The following is a 24,180-nucleotide window of genomic DNA, read 5'->3' on the forward strand; positions in this document are numbered from 1 at the left end:
ACTTCAGGAGGAAAGATGTTGTGTGATTCTTTCTGTTGTGTGAAGATGATTCAAAATGCTTGAAGAGCTCAAAGAAGACACTGGAATGGTAGCACCAATTTTCCTGCAGAAATTTTACAGTTGTTCAATTCTTGAGCCATGCCCTAACAATTTGGTACATGAAATGGTAAGGTTTATCTTCATATTTCAGAGTTCAACGTCTATTCCTAATAGGGAAAATGGCATTCTGATTTTCCCAAGTTGTTCTGGGATATATGCACTGAGTGAAATACCTTAATTTACCTCATTTTGCAAATTATGAATTACATACCTCTTTATCAGGTGTGTAGGAAAATGTTCTGAAATGTAAATTAGTAAATTGCTTCAAACCCCTGGAGGGGAAATGCTCAAGAAACAGAGATTAATGTTTAACTCCTCCCTGTAAACCCTGTGCTACTTGCATGGCATCACTAACAGCAGCAACCAGGCCCTGTTTCTATAACTGCGAATAGAAGCCAAGAAGATAGGAGGGTACTTTCTATGGTTCAGAGTGGTACTAAGTCGTCCTTTGGAACTCTGCTGTCAGCTACACAAGAGAAAAGCCAAATGCTTTATAGGAGATCATGCAGTCCAACCTAAAAGGACCGGCACAGGAGATATTCCAAAATAGGAAAAATTGCATCCAATTCCCAATATTAAAATGAAAGTAGACTATTGCCAATATTGTTGGATTTAAGATTTGGAATGAGGTTATTCAGAATATGCCCCTGTTCTGTCATTACATCAGAAATGCACAATTCAGTAGCAAACGTATTCCCAAAGGCAGATTTACAGCCATTATTACGGGTTCCCCCCACCTCTAAATGTTTGGACCTCATTTTATGTGCACCTGCTGTTTGAATCTGTGTACGGTCACTCTGAATTCTACACTACAGCAGAAAATGTTATTTCTTTAAAAATGTATCTGCTTATCTTAAACAAAAATCAGTACAAGAGAGGAAGATTAGATACAAAATACAGCTTATTTCACACTGCTGTCTTGTAGTGCCTTGACATCATAGGCCAAATTTGAAACTTCCTGCTTACATCAGGGACAATGTATTATTGGAGTCACTGACCTGCAGGAAGATGAGCAACAGATCTTTGACTTCCCAAAGCAGAGGCATTTATAACTTCTAAAATGATTGTGTTATCTACATTGTAACACATAATCTTTCTTTCATACTCACAATATGTTGTTTCTGATTTTTCTCCTTAAAGAACATTGGTGTGTGATGGCTATTTGATTACAGTAGCTGGGCTATCACTAGGGGTGTATCTGATCACTGCAGAGTGAGGCATTATCATTTTATTATTGACAAGGTTATGTTAATAGTGCTTGATAGTCTAGGATGGTCAAAGGATGCCTCTTTATAGGAACTAACTTTTAGAAGATGGTTTGAATACGAAATCCATCAGGTGACAAATCTCCCAACATCATAGCTGGGGGTGGGGGAAAGTATGGATGAAAGCCTTAGGGGCAGTGGATCTGTAGCATGCTATGGGTGTTCACGCAGCTTGTGGCCACCTATGCTCTACTTACACTTTTAAATATAGTGGTACCTTGGTTTACGAACGTAATCTGTTCCAGAAGTCTGTTCTTAAACCCAAACCGTTCTTAAACCAAGGTGCGCTTTCCCTAATGAGGCCTCCCACCACTGGTGCCCTTCGACCATTTGATTTCCTTTCTTAAACTGAGGTAAAATTCTCAAACCAAGACACTATTTCCAGTTTTGTGGAGTTTGTAAACCAAATCGTTCTTAAACTGGACTGTTCTTAAATCGAGGCTATATATCAAATATTACAAAACACTAGCTTCCATTCACATGCATGGAAGGCAGTGCCATGTTTAACCTGAAACAGGGCCATATTTTTAATCCTGTACCTGAAGTCACACCTATTTCCTCCAAGAATGGCAAATTCAATGCATTTGGTCTAGCATTCACTACAACATCTCTCATTGGCTGGGATTACTTCAGGAAATAAGGATCAAAGGGTAAAAAACTATGGTGCTGAAGTAATCCCATGGAAACAATGGCTGTGAACAAGTTCAAACAGTGTACTTCCCTGCAAGTAAAAAGCAAATATTTTTTCTGGAGCTTTTTCATGCCTCTTAAAAGCAGAATGTTCGTCCCAAAAACATTCACAGGCAAATATTTGACACGGCTCTCATTCTGGAAAAAATGAAGTTATTTTTTCACACTCTGGTTAGCATTTGCCTGTGGTGCATTTATGCCTATTACCAGAAGTTCACAGAAGCAGCAGAGATTGCCATCTGGGCTCTTCCACTGGCATCCTTCATAACTACTTAAGACTAATAACACAACATTATAAGCAGGATGGAAAATCTACATGTTTAGAAGTTTGTATACACCACTCATTTAAAGCACAAACCCCAAAAGACTCATGGGAACCATAGTTTACTCACCGCAAGCTACAATTCCCAGCACCCTTAAGAAAGTACAATGCCCAGGACACTTTGAGGGGGTAATGGGCTTTAAATGCATTGTGTGTACACATCCTAACTGGGGAAAAAGCCCAAGAAGAAAATTGTAGGAACAAATGAACAGTTCTCACAACGGAGGGAGGAAAGAAGTGCACACTTCAAGGACTGCTGGTTTTCAATCTATTCCTAAATAATCTGGAGTTAGAAGTAAGCGGTGAGGTGGTCAAATTAGTTTATTTTCTTAAATTACTGTTCTGCTGTTATCTTTGGAGTGAGCATTTATTTGCTACTGTTGCAAGGGCTGTTATAGGAACTAGAAAAACTTACTTCCAATGAGGAAATGATCTAGTGGGTCTATTTCCAAATAGGCTCACCTCACCAGTCCTGTGGCAAAGACTGCCGTACCATACCAGTTGATGATGCCATCAGGGGCTACATTTGCAATATATTTTGAAATAATTTTTAGACCTCTTTCCACAGTCATGGCATCCCACAAAGAATCCAGGGGAACTGTAGTTAAAGGTATTGAGATTCAATATTGGGGGGGAGGAGGCAGTAGGCAGTATGCAAGACCCTTCTAACCCGCTAGGCTAGCTTCCTTTGTTGAGGTGACAGCCTGGCTGAAAGGCCATTAAGGGAAACAAAGGAAAGGGACTCTGTGTGAGATGACCAGCTTGTAGCTGAAAGACAAAGCTAGAGATTGGAGTAGAGTTTTGATGCTCGGAACCCCAACCATCACAGGATCAGTTTGTACATGTGTAAATAAACCATATACAGTGGTACCTCGCAAGACGAATGCCTCGGAAGACGAAAAACTCGCAAGACGAAAGAGTTTTTCGTTTTCTGAGTTGCTTCGCAAGACGGATTTCCCTATGGGCGTGCTTCGCAAGATGAAACGTCTTGTGCCTTTTTTTAAAAAAACCGCCAATGCATTCCTATGGGAAATCGTCAATACACATTGGTGCTTCGCAAGACGAAAAAACTTGTAGAACGAAAAAACTCGCAGAACGAATTAATTTCGTCTTGCGAGGCACCACTGTATCATAAAGACACCACAGTCTCAACTGTGCCTCATTTCCAAAAGGGAACATGAACTCTGGGTTCTTGCACTTGAACCCAGAATCTTGCACTACTCAGAGATTGAAGTGGCAATAGTAATAGTAGCAGTAGTGATGATGATGATGATGATGATGATATAACCCCATCTTTCCTTCCCCAGGAGCCAGGACAGCAAACATACAAGTGAAAAAACAATTAAAATATCTACAATTCCAAGAGTGGTTTAATGATAAATCCCTCTTCCCAAGGGAGTGTGGGAATTTTAGCACTGTGTGGGGAACAGGGATCTTCGAACAACTCTCAGCATCCTTAACAAACTGCAAGCAAACTCCCATAATTATTTGGGGGAAGTCATGTATAATAGTGCTTCAAATGTATGGTTCAAATGTGGCTTGAAAAGAGAGCTAACATCCATGGGACAGAATAGGGTACAATGAGAGCTCTGTCTTAAGAAAGTGATAAAAGAGTAACTTGGTAGTGACATCCAGGAAGATGTCTATGTTTAGGCAATGAAAACATAAAATAATAAATAGCATATCTAAGGTTTTACTGTTTGTTGAGATGATGAAATCATAATAATTTTCATTACATGCCCTAGATATGGTTGCTAAAATAAGGAAATTCTGAGATGAAAGAGGCATAGAGAGCATCAAAGAAACTGTTTAATATGTTCGGGAAAACCATGAATATTCATGCCAATGAAATCACGTTACAACCTAATGGAACAGCAGTTGACCACCATGCTGCTGAAATGTAATTCAGACATAAATATTCGGATACCTTTCTACGGTGACAAACCTCTGGAATTGCAGTGGAAATAAAAGTATATAGCATAACTCATAACCAATGTATTATTCTTGGATGAAACGCACATACTAATAGGAAGAAGGGGAAAAGAGTCTTGTCTCTTGCATTGTGAGGTTGAAATTTTCACTGTTGTACAAGAACTTTAAATGATGCAACATGTGAGGTTGAACGGCATTCCCCAACTTAGTGAAATATGATCATTAGCAGGCCCACTAGTGCAAGCTTTTAAAGCAGAGTCATCTGTTAAATTCAATTTTATTTCACTGGCTGGTGATTCAGATGAGTCTTTTCCTTCCTGGAATGGTCATCTATGTGCATGATCTTCAAAAGCAGCATTTAGTTGCCAACTTCATTCCCAGTTCTACCCTTACTCACACAGCACACTTGGATCATAATGCCTGGCCACACATAACCCCACAATAAAACAGAATGAAACGTTTATTGCCTACAAATGACATTGTCTCACTGCTGCTGAGACAGCCCAAAGGTTCAGGTCATTCGATTGCTTTGTAGTGTTAAGCAAATGAACAGAACTGAATTGACCATTCTAATATAAGGGGCCTATTGTGTTCATTCTTGACCCATGCAAGATCACATTGTTATTCAAATATTTTCATAATTGCCCCAATCCAGAGCTTCATGTGTGCTTGAATGCTAGCATAGAGCTCTTATGCACCCCCCCTTTCAATGGATGGAGCAGCAGTTCCACATATGCTAAAATGTGTGCACACAAATATGCACCCTCCCTTTGCATGCCAGGGTGCTGTTGTCTATGTGACTGATTGCTGGTTCAAGGCCAATGCCGTGTAAATTTGGGGAGGTGTATAACTGCTATGTTTCCTGGCTGTATTATAGGAAAACACCATAAATGTTCTATCAGAGGCAATAGATGAATTGCTGTGCCCAGCAACTTATGTTTAGTAACACAATTTTTGTTATAATTAGATAATTCTGTTACTGCATTTTTAAGTCTTTCACTTCCACTTCACTTCATGAATATGTAAGAATATAGATAATTTAACCATTGAGTTACTTCACTACCCAGTTCATTTTGCTCTGCAGTGCTGCAATAGACTTAATGATGGTTCTACAAATGACTTGCTTGTTAAAGCTCCAAATTTAATAAGAAATTTATTTCTGCTGACAGCTCCACTGTAGTTAGCATTCAAAATATCAAAGGACAATTGCCAAATGTTCATAATGCAAGTTGTCAGGAGTGCAATCTGGAATAATGGAATATACATCTTGCAAACTTGCACTTTGATATGGCAAATCACTTGGTCAGCAAGCAAATTGATTCATTTATGATTTCCTATTATTGCAAGTAGTGGGTATGTTTTCACAAGAAGTTTCACTCTCTGAAGACTTGCAAAATCACCTACAGAACAATATCAGTTATGAATATCAGTCATACTGAGTATACTGATACCGAGTACATGGATAGAAAATATGCACTTGCCATAAAATTATTTTCTCACAATTCAAAATGTCACAAAGGATTTAAAAATGATGGTGGTGATGATGAGATGAGGATGATTTGGCTTTCAGTTTTGGCTTATTTTCTGCTTAACATTAATCCAAAACACTAAGGGTTAAATTGAACATTGTGTTAACCAGGGGAGCATCCGCTTTTTTTAGGGGGAGCACCCAGGAAGTAAGAGGGGGTGGGAACACAAAGCGCCCATTAACATCAAGTGTTATTGGGTTAAGTGGAATAACCATGGGGATATTGTGGAGACTAAGGCCATACTGCACGCAGCATTCGTATAGGTGCTCTACTTCAACATAAACACTTCTGTGCTTGCATCCTGACTGTACGAGACACTGGGCCAGTTCACATGTACCAAGCCTGGATTAGGGCCAAGTTATACATTATGTTAGTCATGCTTTAAAGTAAATGTCTTTAAACAGGCCACTTATTTTGAAAAAAAAAGGCAGCAGTTTAGGAGGTGTGATATTGTCCTTCGCCTCAGGCACATAAATGTCTAGGGCTGGGCCTGCTTACAGTCCTCGCATCTGTTCCGACTGCTGGAGCACCATTTCTCTATATGATTTATTATTATATTCCACTGAATATTAGAGTTCATTTCTTAACCCAGCTGTGCTATACACACCCCACAGTCAGCTGGATCCTTCCATTTGCTTGGGGAAGGAATGCATCAGCGATACCAAAGCTCTGACTCTGTTTTATTTCAGCCTTGATGGGACATCAGGAAAATAATAAAAGAGGATCAAACTGGGACATTAACCGGTAACAACTGACTGAACCTGGTGCTTTTCATTCAGCAAACCCTTTTTGTCCATTTGCAAGTGCCCTTAATTTAGAAAGCAGATTTTTTACTACTATTCTTTGGGCACTGGCACTGACTCAGGACCAGCTATTGGCAGTCCTCTGCTGTCGGCTGGCCCTTGGCAAAACATTTGGTCTGATCTATTCTCAGAAACTCACTTGCCAGCTGTCTAAAATCTATTCAGAGCTCATCTGTGCTTTGGAATTGCTTCTGACCTGAGGGTTATTGTGATTGATAATGTAAGCAGATCTTCAAGAAGATGAAGAAGAACCAGCTAACTATATGATCAACAGGCAAATCCTTGTCAAATGTGTTTAATTGTGGTAGAACTATCCTGATGCCACTTGTTTGGCTACTTATTAGAGCACCAAGGCCCCCCCAAACCCTTTCTGCCCATAGCCAGGGAGGTTAAAACATTATGGTTCATCCTGTAGAGGCCGTGAGTATTATTTGCGTATTATGGGTGACCCCAGTATTTGAACACTGCTCACCATGTGGGTGACTATGAAAACAGAAAGTCTCCAACCAGCTCCTGGAGCATGGTCGACATGAGTAGACATGCCACTAGGGAGGACAACTGTTCACATCCATATCTTCATCTGAGATTAATAGGAAGCTGAGATGAATGGGAAGCTGTGGGGGACATCAATGTGCGAATCACACCTCTTCTATTATTCAGATGATATTGCTGGATTAGGGCAATGAACCACCTCCAGGTTGTTATCTCTCTTGTTATTATCTCTCTCAATGGCCATCATTCTTATTCTAAGTACAACAGGGTTGGTCAGGGATTAGAAGTGTTATGTCTCCCAAGTTATGCATCCTCTGTAAAAGAACCCCCACTCCTAAACCCAGTATGTGATGTAGAACATGATCAAAAATGATTGGGAAGATGCAAAGCTGTCTTATAGTGAGTCAGACAACCAAATTGTCTAGCTCAGTATTGTTGACATTTTCCAGGATTTTAGGCAGGGGCTCTCCTAGCCCAACCTGAAGTTGTTGGGGGTTCCACCTGGGACCTTTCATTTGCAAAACATGTGCTCTGCAACTGACCCATGGCTGACCATTAATTCTTCTTAGGTTTTCTTATGCGTTTCATGCTTTGAATTTAAAAGGGCACACACAAGTGAATGCGTATGTTCCATGGCATTCTCAAACCAAGGCATTCCAGTACTGGTTGTGATCAGAAGAGTAGACTAAAGTGTTGTTGATTTAAATATAAAAATATAAAAAATTTCAAAGGTGCATAGTAAAAAAAATAAGGTGTCTTGCAAAGTCAGCACTGTGGAGTCTGAAGGACAGCTGAACAACCCGAAAACCAGGCACATGTTAATGTAATACTTTAGCCTGCAGTTTTGAGAATACATGCCATGACCCTTCCTCAGTTTTTCTTCAACTCTTAATAGCACATAACTCAGACGTAGTTTCTACCTGAGTGGAACATCTGACTTTGTTTTACAAGTAATTCATTAATGAGTCACCTACATGCCTTAGGTGGTTTATATCCATTATCCCCACTTAACAGTTTGGCCTCAGGATGCCTTTCAATATAAATAATCTTCGAAGATGCTTGTATAGCAGAAATGTGTTTCTTTTTATAGCAAATCTGAAATTAGCTAATTTTATTTGACTTTCTTTCTCGAGATGAGCATGAATTATGAAATACCATACAGCTGGCACGAAATTTACTAATATGGCAGGGCTCCGACAAACTCTGCACAAATACACAGAACACATGTTCCAGTCATTTTTCTCTACATGACTTTTAACTGGTCAGGTGGAGTTTTAAAGTAGACCTTGACGGATGAAAAGTCATTTTAAATTGCATCTCACATTTCAGAAATAATTCTTTAAAGCTCTCGGTACTTCCTCCATGATTTATATTCTTTTTCGTGTAAGTCCTCTGAGAGGGTCAGGAGATCCCAGTTCAAGGAGTAGCTTTGGTATTATCCCACTCCCCCAAATCATCTCCTGCCTGTAGTTTTCTATTAAGGTAAACTGGGAAAAATAAAACATTAACTCTGCTAAAAAGGAATCTTACTTTTAGATATATTGAACCAAATGTATAACATATTGCTTTCCAAGAAAAATGATAACTACTCTAGTGACTACATAAATTGTTTCAATGTTCAAAGTGGAACAAAATTACTAGGCTTCCATGGAGCCAACCAATGGAGTGCAAATGATTCATGCTGTCTACCAAGTATGTGTTGCATTTGTGTTTCCCTCCCTCTTTCCATTTAGGAGCTCAGCTGAGTATCCTGTAAGGTAGGGTAGGCTCAAGGCTTCATGAGCTTTGCCACAGAACAGATATTTGGACCTGGGCTTTCTGAAACAGCAATCGTTGTTGAAAGGTGGAAAGCCTTTACAGGTGGAGAAAGTTACTTGGAACAGACACACAAACCACTCTTCGTTTCTCTTTGTTTTTCATTTTTCCCCCCAGTTCAGCTGCCTGTACTTCCAGATCAGTTTACATTTAAAATAAGTTCACATGAAAATCTGTGAAAATTTTCGCACGCTCTTCACCAAATATACACAATTTTGCATGCAGTTATGTCCCAATATAGGGGACGCGGGTGGCATTGTGGGTTAAACCACAGAGCCTAGGACTTGCTGATCAGAAGGTCAGCGGTTCAAATCCCTGCAACGGGGTGAGCTCCCATTGCTCGGTCCCTGCTCCTGCCAACCTAGCAGTTCGAAAGCACATCAAAGTGCAAGTAGATAAATAGGTACCTCTACGGTGGGGAGGTAAACGGCGTTCCCTGCGCTGCTCTGGTTCGCCAGAAGTGGCTTAGTCATGCTGGCCCCATGACCCATAAAAACTGTCTGGGACAAATGCCGGCTCCCTCGGCCTATAGAGCGAGATGAGCACCTAATGGTCAGGGTTCCCTTTACCTTTACCTATGTCCCAATATAAGCATTTTCCCCCAAACAATTTTACCTAATATATATATATATATATTACTAATATAAGTGTTTATAATTATTTCTAATACTCCCTCCTCCAAAATAACATAAAAATATAAATACAGAAAATGAATGCACACTTTTCTATAATATGCACTTTTCTCCACATTGTGGAACCACACCTGTGAGCAGTCCCGATTTGACCGGGACACCCCAGAATTAAAGAAGCCATCCTAGCTTCTGATTGGATGTCCCATTTTCAGTGCTGAGTTCTTCCACGAGTCAGCTGACTCCCGCGAGAGCTTGGCACCAAAAGATGCACATCTTGCACATGAAAGCAGGCACCCAAGTCGGAGCCCATGGAGGTGGAGCAGAGGGAGTTTCTGGTGGTGCAAGCAAGGCTGCCACCACTGGCCTCAGAGGCCATGTCTCCTCTGCCTGATACCACCCGCACCAGAGGAAGAGAAGAAGACAACAAAGACGAGGATGGCAATGGGGAAGAGGAGGAGGAGAAGGAACTGGAGGTACCGGTCTGGCACTCACTGAAGGAGCTGCCACCGGTAACAGAGACAGGGGCTGGGAAGCCCCAGCTGGCTAACATGGGGAAGTGGCAGCAAAAGATACATGTCCCAAATTAATCAGCAGAATGTGGGTGGGTAGTCAGAACTACACTGCAAAACTGGGAGACGTATGGAGGCCAGCTGTGTTGTGGTTCACATACTGTTTTGGGAAGTATGAATGAGGTAGGCTGGTATGAAAATTTGAACCAAACAATTTTCTTCCCTGCTTATTCTTGTATGCCGTTGCCTCTCAGAACTGAAACACACAATGAGCAAGCCTCACATGCTGCAGCTATCGCTGGGCCACACCATTCCAACTGCGAGCGGGGTGTGGGGTGCGAAGTCTTTCAACAATCCTCCATAAACGCACACAAACCCTGCACGTAATGAAGCTAGCATGTCACTCAAGCATTTCGGTTTTATACATGCAGGTGGTTGTACTAGGGAGGCATTCAAACATATCGTTCCCCATCCGAAGTGGTACTGCCCAGCAAGATATGCATTGTACCAGGTTGCTGATAATGTAGTTTGCCTTTAAAAATAAGCTTTGAGAGACAATCACTTTCACCCCAGACAAACCCACCACTAACACCTCTATTCAAACCCTCACTTCCTGCTCTTGCCTAGGACACAGCAAACCCTCCTGAGGTCGATGAGGGTGTTTAGACATCATCTGCAGTGCACCTGGGGAACAGAGTGTAACTCTAGGAATGGAAGCCTGACTGAAATCAGTATCAATTTAAGGACTTCCTACAAAATCAGTACATATTAAGGGCAGCTGCATAAATCAGCTTAGCTTTACAGAAGGCTTCATAACTGTATTATTTAATGTAATAATAACCTTGTCCTTTCTCTGTGGGAATGAAGTAAGTGGACATACATTTTCACTATATATCCCACTATATTTTGATCCTGAAAACAATATAACTTTTTTATTTTACATGCTACACCTTAAGAACAATCTTGTACAACAAACTAAATTTATATTTTCATATAAATTGTAACTCATTTTCAACACCATTTCCTATTATAATATTTATATTTTAATGCTCTCTCATAAATGGTTTTAATTTTGGTCTAGTTATAGTAGTCCATTTCCTTCATGAAGCTAATCCATGGTGTTTTAGCAAATGATAGGTTTTGCCTGTAAATAAATCATGATTCAATTCCCTCAATGCAATTAATTCCACATTCTTATTCCAATATTATAGCTTCTAGTGATCGTCCAGCAAATACTATTGCATACGCTCATTAGCTTTCTTTTCATTTTACAGTATACGATCATTATCTCCTAGGAGGCAAACTAACCACTGTTTGTCCCTAATCACTATTGAATCTAACTATTCTATTTTCTGTGTTGTAATTCTTACCACTGGAAAGCACCTGTGCCTCCAAGACGTCATCTGACAAACTGGGAAACTTTATTCAGGTTTCTTCATTTACCCACAAGAAGGATGAAATTGCCATTTGAATCAGAGCTCTTATTCTAATCCTAACATCCCATCTTCCTTTGTTATATGATCTAAGGGCATCTTGTAAATCATCTACACTGCTCATCTGCTCATTTTCTAATGACAGATTTTAGTCCTGATTATGTCAAGGTAGCAAATTTAAAATGCATGTGCAGGAACTAGGCTTGCTTGAGGAATCCAGTACTTGAGATTTTAGAGGATGAAGTGTTAGTGACACAAGAAGACCTGTTCTATATAGCTGCCATGTTACATACTCCTGTTGTGTCACGCCAGGCAAGATTGGCCTTACCATTAGGCAGAGTGAGAAAATCACCTCAGGGGCAGATGCTGAAGGGCAACAGACCCCCCCCCAACCATCCTCAAGAGTCCCCACATCTCTAGCCATTGGAGAACAAAGCTATACGTGCCACAGGCCTGTCATACTCACACATCCTTTTAAACTAACTTGCTACCCTCAGGTGAATTAAAATGGCAGCCCCAAGCCACAACATTTGTAGGTTAGAATGGTTTTTGTTGCTGGTGGTGCAACGTGGGTCAGTGTAAGGAGATGGAAGGGAAGATGGGGTGAGGCCTTCTGAAGGAATTTGGTTATTGTCAACTGGTTCCAACTCCTGGCACTGTAACCATGCTTCATTCACCATACTGGCAGCTGGCAGAAATTTAAAGTATGTCCAAGGAGGCTAAAGATTATCCCTAGGCCTCTTCTGCTTGTTTCACAAAGGAAAATCACTTTATATAATGTAACCTCCTCGTACCTCAAACCTCTCACAGCACCAATCTTTTGTCCACAGTATATCGCATTGACACTTAATATTCAGCTCTAAAAACCTTACCGATATTTTAGAGAAATGAAAAATCCACATTTTAAAACCTACAGCTGCTGTTCATGGCTGAAAAATGATATTCCAGGGACTTAATACAATAAAAAAATATATTATTAAAGTAAATCTACTGTATTGTGAGATCTTGTATTACATGCAGCACAGCCATAATACATCATATAATTTCATTAATTAAAAAGAAAATCAATTACTAACGCTTACATTATTCTGAAGCCTTGCTGTGTAACCACCACAAATATTCATTTAAGTAACAAGTACCAAATGAAAGAATGCCGTTTATGCTACATTTAGTCCATATGTGTCAAAGACAAATATGAATCATTCTTTCATTTGTTGCTCCAAAAGAATCTTAAGCAAGAACAAATGAAGTAGTATGAAATCAAGAAGACTTTGAAATGCTAACAAAATTGAGTGCTTCCTAGTGTGCTGCTTGGTGGAATTGTAAACAGACCAGTGGGAGAAAACAAAGGTCAAATAAACATGGCTAATATAAAAATGTTCACTCAATAATGTGCTAGACGGGCAACTTGATGCATGCAGCTCTAAAGGTGTGAGCAGCAATACTGACTTGGGTGACATCACAAATCATGTCAATCAATTAATTGTCTGTCATCATGCACTCCATGCTGCCTGGAATCCTATGACATTCCCTAATGTAAGTCAGAGCTGGAAAACGAGAAGAGCAGCTAGTAACAATAGAACAATAGACTCAGTGGAAGGTTCCAAAGTGGGGGAGTGTAGCATCAAATTCACTTTGTCTAAGCCCCCTTCTTGCATTACCTGAGAGAGAGGGGTCTATACAATGAACTGGGAGTCTGCACTGCTGGCCCTGCCTCTGGCATTGTGCAATGAGGATGCACATCTGAAAAGAAGCCCTTGCTTTTCAGCTGCTCATGCATACAGGTTCCATACTACTAGAATGACCACACAAATGTTGGTGTGAGGCCAGCCCATCTGCACAATGCTGTGGATGAAGCCAGAAGTGAAAGAGAGAAAGGCCCAGTGGGCAGCTTTCAAAGTCAGGTTAGTTTAGAAAATAAGTTGAGCTATGGCCAATGGGTGTTATTTTCAAAGCTTATCTTAGGAGACAATCTTACGTGAGTTGAGAAGAAGTCACCCATCCCCAATAGAGTCCTTCCCCCCATCGCTTTTGATAGGGCATTAGATCACTTTAACAAATTAGCAAATTGTTTGGTATGTTCATCCTAATTACAGTTTGGAAAGCACATAGCATATGGGGGGAGCCAGGTAATGTCAAGTGTCTAGATATTCCCATGATGAGTCATTCCATCAAAGAGTGAAGTCCTGCAGTAATTTCACTATCCTGGCCAAGATGTCAAACTGGGTACCTGAATCTACACTGAGTGTCAAAAGACAGATTTTTCATGAGACTTGATTTTGGCTTTGCAGTGTCGTCATAATACCAATCAGTATTTTTTTGTAAGCAGGATTCCCTCCTTTGAAAGTAATCAACTTAGCCAGGTGTCAGAGGAAAAGGCTACTTCCTCAGTCAAGGAATTTTGGAACGGACCTGCCCCTCAGCTGAAATAGGATTTTTTTTCCAGTTGTGGACTCAGAAACAGTAGCAAGATGATTTACAGGTAAGCACTTAGTTCTCCCATCTGACTATTCACAGCTCCAATAAGTGACTTGAATTGTGTATGTGTAATGAAATGTCAGCCCATCTCTTTCCCAAGTTACTCCCCTACCCCCATCTCATTACGTTCCTCTTCGTCATATTGAACTGTACTCATCACTAATCTACTTACCTGTATGCCAAACCAAGTAATTTTAAAATGTATTATTCTTTGCTTTTTGTATTGACTCCATCTCCACCTCCCCCACTTCCCCATTTAGTATCATTGGTACGGGACTCATAGTATCCATCCATTCATTTTCCTTCTTTCAAGCCATTGATATTTAAAGTGAATAATGTTGTTCTAACATTGATCTTGTTGCGCTTCACTAACTGCCAAGAATAAACAATATAAGTTTATGGCATTGATTTCATGGATTTCAATTTCCCCCCCAATCATGTTCTTGTTAAGCACCTTGTAAAATGCTTCATGTCACATACTCATCTCCTTTGCTTCATGATCTAAGTGTACCCAATAGGCTTCGCCTTGGGATTCCCCCCCCCCCCCCGCCTTCCCCTAGTGGCTGGCACACTGCTGGTCAATGGAAACAGATCTAATAAAAACATCAACCATAATAGCACATGTAAAGTTGTTCTGCTACATGTGTGCTGCTGTGCTCAACCTGCTGCTATCCAAGCTGTTCCCAATCTTGCAACTTTCCATTGTATATTCAGCATCTTGCAGAGTTCTGAAAAAGTCAAATGCAAAAACAGACCACTTTCTGTAGCAATGCAAGACTAGCTTCTGAAAAGACTACATTTCAAACATCAGCTCAGCCACAGACACTGGTAGAAGTCATGGCTGCATATCCTAATTCAGAATCTTCACTTAAGCATGCCTATTTCTAAGACAATTAGTCTGTGGGTAACATTTTTCTGGGGTCAACGGCCCTATCCTAGAAGAATGCAATTATGGCATGTTCCTTCCAGAGGAAATCATAGGGTAAAGAAAGGCAAGTCTTTATGGTAATAGTTTCCTGTAAAGATACTTGTGCATTCCTTTCAACGACAGTGTCTGCATCTTGAGCATTTTTGTCTCCAATATCCTATCATGACATTTGTGTGTGTGTGTGTGTGTGTGTGTATGCAATGAATGCCAACAAAATGGACCATCCTGAGCAATAAAAGTTGAAAATTCAAAGCAGCTGAAAGGAACTAAAAAAGAAGGTGCCTTCTGAATTTTGGCATATCATCCCAATTTGTGCTTCTGTGTGCCTATGTGATTTGAAAGAGAATGAGTTATGTTTTCTTTTTCCTGCTTAGCTGTTTTCACAGGCCTACCTGGAGTACAGAATATTTTTGTGAACTGTGTATGCATAACCAAGACTCTTTGAACAAATCTGAATGGGCTTCCTGATGACACTGCATTCAGAAGACGGCACAGAAAATGTGTACACAGAAAATGTAAACCCTAGTAATCTCCTTGCAGCTGAGACTGCCATGCTTTAAATCCCCCATTCATAAATGATGTTGCATTCTGAAACCATATTCCAATACCATGTCTTTACAAAACCACCACCACCGTAATAACTTTCATTTCATGTAAATGAAAATGAACATTAGATGCAATGGGTGAAAAAAACCCTAAAGACTCTCATGCTATCATGTTCATAGATGGTTGTGGATGAGAATATGAAAATGTATTTTCCATTACATACAGTATATGAGTGAGTCACCTATGAGAGGTTGTAGCTCAGTAGTACAGCATCTGCTTTGCATGCAGGAAGTCCCAGGTTCCACTCCTGGCATCTCCAAGAAGGTCTGGGAGAGACCCCTGACTGAAAAGTTGGAGACCCTCTGCCAGTCAATGTAACCATTACTGAACTAGATGAAGCAATGGTATGACTCAGTATATGGTACTTTCCTATGTTCCTATAACTCAGCCCCTCCCAAACACCATTATAAGCCTGATAATAATCATATGTTTAGAAACACCCTACCAAAACCCTGCATGCATAAATGAGACTGTTGTCCCATGTATTATTATTACTGTGAAATAAATGCAAGCTCTCAGTTCCATTCACGTCGGTGACTGAATATTTCAGTGATGCCACATCTTCTGACATTAAGGAAGTTCCTTGTTTTGATCCAGTTAAACAACTGAGTAATGTGCAGCAGGTACGGTACTTTACTGAAAAGCATCACAGTGCAACAAATATCTTAGTTCTTCAAAAGGCAATTATGAAAAACCTTTGTACGGTTATCTATTTTCCTCGATAAATAACACTTTTCGGGATAAGTTTGATCAGGGACCAAGGGAAGCCACATTTTTTCAGAATGAGGAGACATTAATCTGTTTTCCCTCCAGCTGAGATATTCTCCCCTACTGCAGTTGTTGGCCGGTGGGCCAAAAAATTTAAGCTGACAAAAGAGAAATACAAGTTTGTATGAGCATTGTGGCTCATCCATCTGCAGGATGCATAACCTCACAGCTGTTTAAAAGCAGGAGAGGAGAGAATGAAAGTCAACTGAGGAATCAGCAAAACGACTTTTATTGAACGTATGTGTGAGTCAACCCCAGCCATTGTGATTAATGTGCATGATACCAGTTTGTATTTCAAAGATTGTGGCTTCTGTTGTAATCTGAGCATTTCAGCATTGACCTCATGCATAAGAAATTAAAGATATTGTGAAAAAGAACCTATTGAAAGATTCAACTATACTGATGCTTTGATTCTCACACTTATAGGTAGGGCACATTTTTTTCTCACCATACATTAGAACAATATGTTCTACTTGTAGGATTGTATGTATGGGTTCACAGAAACACTTTATCCAAAATTAGTGGGAGTTTTCCTTCAGTCATCTCATGACTGACATACATTGCACAGAATCTAAAAGTTCCCTTGCTCCAGTGAAGGATAGGAACTAACCCATGTAGCCCTGAGTTATGTGACAGATCCAAGATGCTTTAGGATGAGGTCAACATGCATGATTATCCTGAGGCTGGGGCATGAAGTCCTCATATGTGTTGGATCCTTGGCACAATTCATTTCCATGTGGATTCACTGTGAGACCAAGTAAAATAAGCAGACCATGTGGTAACAGAACACTGATTGTGTAAATAACCTCCTAGAGCCAAGGCCAGATATAGTTCCAAATATGCAAATAATACTTTTTATATGCTATAATTGCAACAATTTATTGACCAAATGCATATTGAGTCCCAGTGTAAAATTCAATATAACATAATGGTTAATGTTGCTTGTTTCTGTTTAATTCAATCAATTCCCCTGTCTTTTTTCACAACATTTTCAATGAATATGATGATAACCAGGCAACAGCCACAAAAGGCAGCCCAGAAAATATCACTCTACAACCCTATTAATACACTTCTTCTCTGAACCTCTAGTTGGTAGGCCAATGCTTTTCAAACAAAGGTCAGAAGCAAACAAAAAGTACTCAATTCAATCTGCCCGCAATATTTTATGAAGTGGAGACCTTTTATAAATCTTGGCCTAGGCTGAGTTGCAGCCTATCAATAGGCAAAGCAAAACTTGTCTGGCATCAACAGTATATGCTAAGGAGCTGTCTGCACAGCACTGAGTCCAAACTGTCTGCAACACATTTGTTACAACTCTCCCATCCCAGTGCAGGCTAAAACAAATTTATTAGGCTGAGAACTGTATAAAGCCTTTGCCTGATGTTCTAGTGATGTTGGGCATATAGTCAATCTATACAAAACTTGAATTAATTTAGGGAGAGTCTTATGTGAGGAGAAAAGGCAAGACTGAACTGTTGAATACAATTCAGAAAGCAGTTGAGAGCTCTCATATACACACACCTTAATGTACAACACACATACATTACCGCATACTCTGCAGGGGTATAGCACTAGGACTCCTAGATGGCCAGTCTAGGAGTTCAGAGTGACAAGGAGATAGAAGGAGGAATGAGTGATTCTGTGGTATCAGATGAATGATGCTGCTCTTCAGAATTTCATGCCTCCCTTCTTGCTTCAAACAATGTATTCTGTCAACACTCTCCTACTCATGGTCAGGGTGTAACACCTGCAAATGGATATGTGCTGATCTTGGGGTATTCTTCCAGACAGAGGTCACATTCACAGGGGCCTGGTTGAGCACTGCTTCCTTTAGTTGGGAAAAGATTGTCAGGCTTTATCATTCTCCAATGATTAATGAAAAAGGAAACTGCATCCAAAAATTATGAAAGAAAAAAGGAAATGTTTGTGGAATTCTCATGGGTGGTGTGCGGTGTTCCTGTTGCCCTAACCTTACTTTTGAGATGGTGGAGGGGGTGAGTGTCCTTCCGTTTATACTACAAATCTGTACACTGCAGCCTCCTCAGGTGCCCAGGGAAAGATGTCAAGTAGTAAATCCTCCCATGGGACTTTTTCATATCAGGAAGTGCAGGCAGCCAGGGAGGCTGCAGAGTGCTAGAGAAATAAAAGCTTAGCAGACTTACAACTATATAGTAAGCTCAAAATCCTGTACCCACCAAAGTTCTAAAGAAATTCTCAAGTGCAAAAAGAATAAGGCAGGGAAAAAATGGCAGCTTCTTTTGCAGCAGAAGGAAACTTTTGAGAAATATTTTGGCACAGAACTAGTCTCAGGCAGAGAACAAATCCAGAAGAGTTATTGACCATGCATTAGAACTAGCCCACACTCAACTCAGAACTATCCTAGCATCTCAAAGGAGAAAGATCCCACCATTTGCCATGGAAAAGGACCATGGGGAGGCAATAACCCCTGAAGCCACTAGCCCCAAATGATCCACCTACCCCAGGAATCCACAGAATCAAGGGAATCTATGATCCCTGACTTCACACCTACAGCTTGTTCCTCTGCCTACCATTACCCTGAACACCTAAGGAGCAGAGATGGTGACTCGGCTGAGCTAAGGCTCAGAACAGAAGACCCAATTAAAACCTGCCATTTCTGAGTCCTACTCATGAGGATGGGGCAAGGACTGAAGCATGCCCAGGGTTCCAGGAAGGAGTGGAGGAAAAGCTTTAAAAGCACTAAACTGCTGCTTGTCTGCTGCTTCGGCAGCAACAGCTTCTTCTGATTAGTTCCCTGTGCCTGAACTCTTGGCTCCCTTGCTAACTGAGAATACTTTGCCTCAGACCAGCTCCTATTGCTCTTGCTTTGCCAGACATGCCTTGCTGGTATAACAAAGAATCTAACCAAACCAGTCTCAGGGGCATCTACCCCAACCACTTTCAGAATGATTGCTGGACTTTGTTTGACATAGTAGGCTACTGGTTGAGCATAACTAACCCAATCAGCATTGTGAAAAGCATATTCTACTACTGGGCTATGATTCTTTTAGGCTCTATTTTTTTGCTCCTGATCATTATTTACATCAGGTTACCTCAGACAATACTGCCTGAGGTGCTTCAGAACCTCAGGCCAATATGCCCAAGCTACTTCAGAGCAGCAATACGAAAAGTATGGAGCATTGGAAAAAAGTATTATTATCGTATGTTTTGGTGCGAGAAAAATGGGCTGTTACATTTGCATTTGCAGCGGTTGAATTTGTTGGCATTAAACCTGCAGTGTTAGTTCCTGGTGAATGGCTTAAGACAAAAGGCATTTGCTGTATAAAACAGTATCAAGCTTTTTAAATACAAGAAAATGATTTTGCTTTAATTTGATCTCATTTCTTTCTTCTCTGAAACCTTTTTTTCCTTTCAGATAAAAAAACCCCAAAACAAACAAAACACCAAATCCCTAATCAAAACATTTTTATTTATTTTTTTGCCCAGTGGAACCTTGCTAATAAAAAGTGGGATAATTGATAGCAGTTTGCAAAAAAATTCCCCTTTAGCATTTGTAGTTGAACTTGTCTATTTTGGCCTGAGGGACCAGGGAAAAGGGAGTGGGTGTTCTCATTGCATTATTCATCTTGCAAAGGAAATGAAATGTACAATACTCTGATGAAGATACTTCTGTCTTTGTGAAGCAACTGAGTTTATTCTGAGCAGTCTTTACAGATTACCAAATATTTAGCAGAACAAATCAGAGCCTGCAAGAATATATTTATATTGCAATTGACAGATAAATCCTGTAGGGGGAGTTTGCTTATTACTCTTCTAGTGGAATTGAATATAGAAAATAACTGTAGCGATGTTTTTATACATACAGTTTCACAGTTTAAACAAATTGCAGCATCATGCAAGTCAAAGTTGCAGACATGCAACACACACATATTTTTATAGTTGCAAAATTGATTTCCAAAGGGAGAAGGGAGAACTGGCAGCTCTCTCTCAGATTCCTAAATTTGACACTGCTGTGTAGGCTTAAGGAAGTTGTGCACCTGTGTCATAGAATTCTTAGCAGCATGCAATGCAACACAACCTGGTTTTCCTCCTCATTCCTTAGCCTTTAAGGTGATAATGAGCCTAGGAGGCTGCCTTATACCAGGTCAGACTATTTGTCCATCTAGCCCAGCATTGCCTACATGTTGACTCCCAAGGTTTACCCTTCGCTGTGGCTCACGGTTAAGAGGAGAGACTGCACTACCGAGTGCAAAACGTCTGAGACTGCATTATAGCCAGTGGGGGACTTGCACCAGCTTCCTGATATTGAACCAGAAATTGGAAACCACTCTGTCCGGTATTGGTGGGCAAGGGTCTGCAGAACCAAAACCTGTAGAATCAGACTGCACAGAATAGGAGATAGGATTGATACTTAGAAAAATGCAATCGTCCTCTTTGTTTTTTGGAGAAAAGTGTGCCTTGTCCTGTTTGGACTCCAAACGGGATGTCTTTTTCATGTATTCAAGCTCTTCCTCCTCCTCCAAACTGTGTGGGCAGAGGGTGGGTCTGATGGGAGGAGGAGAGCAGAAGTTTAGGTGAGACAGGGTGGAACAATGAGGAGGACAGCCAAGAATGAGGGTGAGAGTTATTGTGGGACGTGGGCAAAAGGTGGGGTGGGGATGGGACGAGTTTGAGAGAGAGTTTTTGTGCAGGGAGGATGGGTTGCAGAGAGAGAGAGGAGGAGGTTTGCAGGGCACAGGCCTACTCTGGTGCCGGCAGAGAGAGGTTTCTTTTTGCCCTTGCAAAGGGGGCAGGTGAGTTGGACTTGAAAAGCAAGTGGGTGGCGGGGTTTACAAATGGGCCTTCTCTGGTGGAGAGTGGAAGAGTTTGCAGGGCATGGGCAGTAAGGAAGGACAGGTGACCAAACAGCAAGATCAGAAGAAGAAGAAAAATTCAAGGAGCATATTCAGTGCAACTATATGCCCTATATGGCCTAGGACCCTCGTACCTATGGGACCGCCTCTCCTGGTATGACCCATGGAGGACCGTACAGTCTTCAAATGAAAACATCTTGGAGATCCCAGTCCATAGGGAGGTTAGGCTGGCCTCAACCAGAGCCAGGGCTTTTTCGGCTGTGGCCCCGATCTAGTGGAACGCTCTGTCACAAGAGACTAGGGCCCTGCTGGACTTGACATCTTTCTGCAGGGCCTGCAAGACAGAGCTGTTCCACCAGGCCTTTGGCCAAGGCACAGTCTGACCCCCTCCTTCTGTAATCCTCATAGATCTCTAGCCCAATGGTTGCCATTAATTTGGCTCTGAATTGATTTTAGAGTGAATTGATTTTAGAATGTATTTCAATTAATTGATTGTGATTTTATGTAAACTGTGTTATTTTTACTGTTGTTAGCTGCTCTGAGCCCAGCTTCGGCTAGGGAGGGCAGGATAATAATAATAATAATAATAATAATAATAATAATAATGTCCAGAGCAGAGCAGAGCAGCTAAAACGTGATGGCACTATAAACCCAATTGCAGTGGTTTGCTTTGAAGTCATTGCTGCACCAGGTAAAATAATTTTAGCTCCCCAGTCCTCCCCAACCTGTCCCATACTTTGCTCGACCTGTTCTTTATTTTGGCCGACCAAAGGTGGCAACCCTGGTTCTTTGTAAAGTGAAATATAAATACAGTAAATAAACATGCAGCTTCCCCTTCATGTATGAGAGAAGCATCACCACCCACATTGTTGCAAGAGAAGGGCCAGGGATATCTGGCAACACACTCTTCTCAGTGGGAGAAGAAAGACTGCTTAGGCCCTGCAAATGTTCATGTGAAGAATTAATATTACATTGTGGCCATTCAAGCAACTGAAGAGTAGCAGGTGCTAGAAATGGTGACTTAAATTTTCAAAGAGAACGTATTTTAAGAACCCTATATTCTTTCCTTAGCTTACAGAAACTAAGCAGCTGGAGATCTGATTACGGGGCCTGCTCTTGGTGCCTGTTTTATGCAGGATTTCTAATTTTAGTAATATGGGTTTTGTCTAATATATAGATTTTTCAAGACATTTTCCTCAATATTATGCATTTTTTATTACCCACATTCCCACTAGTATATGCATTTTTACCCACTCTCCCCCTATTAAACATTTTTGGGTACTCACTTTTTTTTGTTTGGGAACTATACCACATTTGGAGAAACATGGCAGTATTTGGGTATTGCATTCTTTTGGTGCAAGTAAAGTAGGCTCACCTAAAAATGGAAACTGAACTGCATTTCCCACCCATCCCTATGAACAATATGTGTCCATGCAGCAAGACTCGCTCTGTCTTTTGAAAGAGGTGCACTTAATTTGAAGCTTTGTTCTTATTCCAGAGCTCGACAGCCCTACAGAATGAAATATATTTCAGAACAGTGAAGCTCCACAGGATCCCTGATCTTCAATATTATTGTCGGGGATATCTAATGTGGAAACTAGAAATAGCGATGTTAGTAACTGAACTGAAGAGCCTCTCCAGGGGATTTGCAATTTACTTTTCTTTCAACAATGAAAAACAGCTTAGTTAAACTCTCCATGCTTCATGTAACAAGAAACCAAACACTGAAAGTGGAAAGCCAAACAATTGAGAACTTTCCAAACTACACTTACCACATGGAGAAATGTGGTTACTTAACCCTTGACATTCTACAGATATCCAGGCATCGAGCACTTTCCTAAATGCAAATTAAAAATCAGGGGCATGCTCAACTCTAAAAAGAAAGAAAGAAAAAGGAATAGAAGCCAAGAGTTGCTCAAAAGTTATTTCTTAAATTATAGTGCTGCACAATTCACCATTTAAAATGTAAACATGCTTCACCCTAGCATTTCTTCTTCCTTTGAACATATTCCTCCATTCTGTCTTTCTACCAAACTGTTTACATCTACAGAACCACATACCGCAAAAGGACAAACAGAAATAAGGGGAGTACATATCTTAAATGGTTTTTGGCATGACCTTGGCCTACCATGAGAACGGAAGTGAAGGTGAAGGAATCTCGATGACCACAGACTAGCTGTCTGTTGGAATATGGGCCAGAAAACTATTTCACTTCCCACATCTATGTAAATGTGGTTGGGCACAGTTCCTACCCGATTACCTCTCCAAAGTCCTTGGACAGAATGTCATTGACGGAACACTGTCATGGTTTGGAACATTCTGCAGTCATCTTTCTATATCATGGTGGGTAACAAATGTTTTGGTTCTTCCTTTCTACTAATCACATCAGGCAAGAATAGACATACTAGATATTCTTATAGGATTAACTATGTCATCCCATTGCTTGTCAAAAATCGCACCTCCACAAGCGCAGCAGCACACAGATTGTAGACTGTCAAGAATTACGTATGCTACACCATAATTTTGCTTGCGACGTTATTGATAAAAGGTTTCCTCTAAATTGCAGTGTGAGAATGTGGTTGCTTTGGGAAGCATCAAGGAATTTAGCAGCCTAGCCAGAAGCCACAAAGGAGTCTAAAGAACTTACTGTACAGCAATCCCTTCTGGAGTGCTCCCAATACCATCACTTAACGATCTGAACGGAGCATCTTAACCTAATTATTTGCTATCTGATAACATTTTGCCACAAAAATGTTTGCTTGAATGTATCTTATCAAAGGAATGTTTGTGCCTCGGATTAGTCACTGCTTGGTTAAAGATTTGTGTAATCAGCTTAATTCGTTTTAAAAAATACAAATACCTATTACCACTTAATTTGTATAATAGATATTGACTGTGCAATTAAAAATTAGCAGGGCCTATTAAAATCATAAGGTCAAGCAAACGTTCAACAATGCATAGGTTACTTCGCTTATCTTTTGTTTTGAGTTCCTATTATGCAGCACAGACCTTTTGGGTTTGCAGAACAGAAAAAGGTCACAAGTGAA

General features: G+C 40.6%; 1 protein-coding gene across 5 annotated transcripts in view; it reads right to left on the reverse strand.

Moving 5' to 3' along the window:
- The window catches only part of LOC310677204 (uncharacterized protein), a 99,352-nt gene that overhangs the window by 24,750 nt on the left and 50,422 nt on the right, over positions 1 to 24,180 (reverse strand). The gene's annotated exons all lie outside the window — the stretch shown is intronic.

The sequence above is a fragment of the Podarcis tiliguerta genome (genome assembly GCF_965153285.1).
Source record: "Podarcis tiliguerta genome assembly, chromosome: 5".
NCBI classification, from domain to species: Eukaryota; Metazoa; Chordata; class Lepidosauria; order Squamata; family Lacertidae; genus Podarcis; species Podarcis tiliguerta.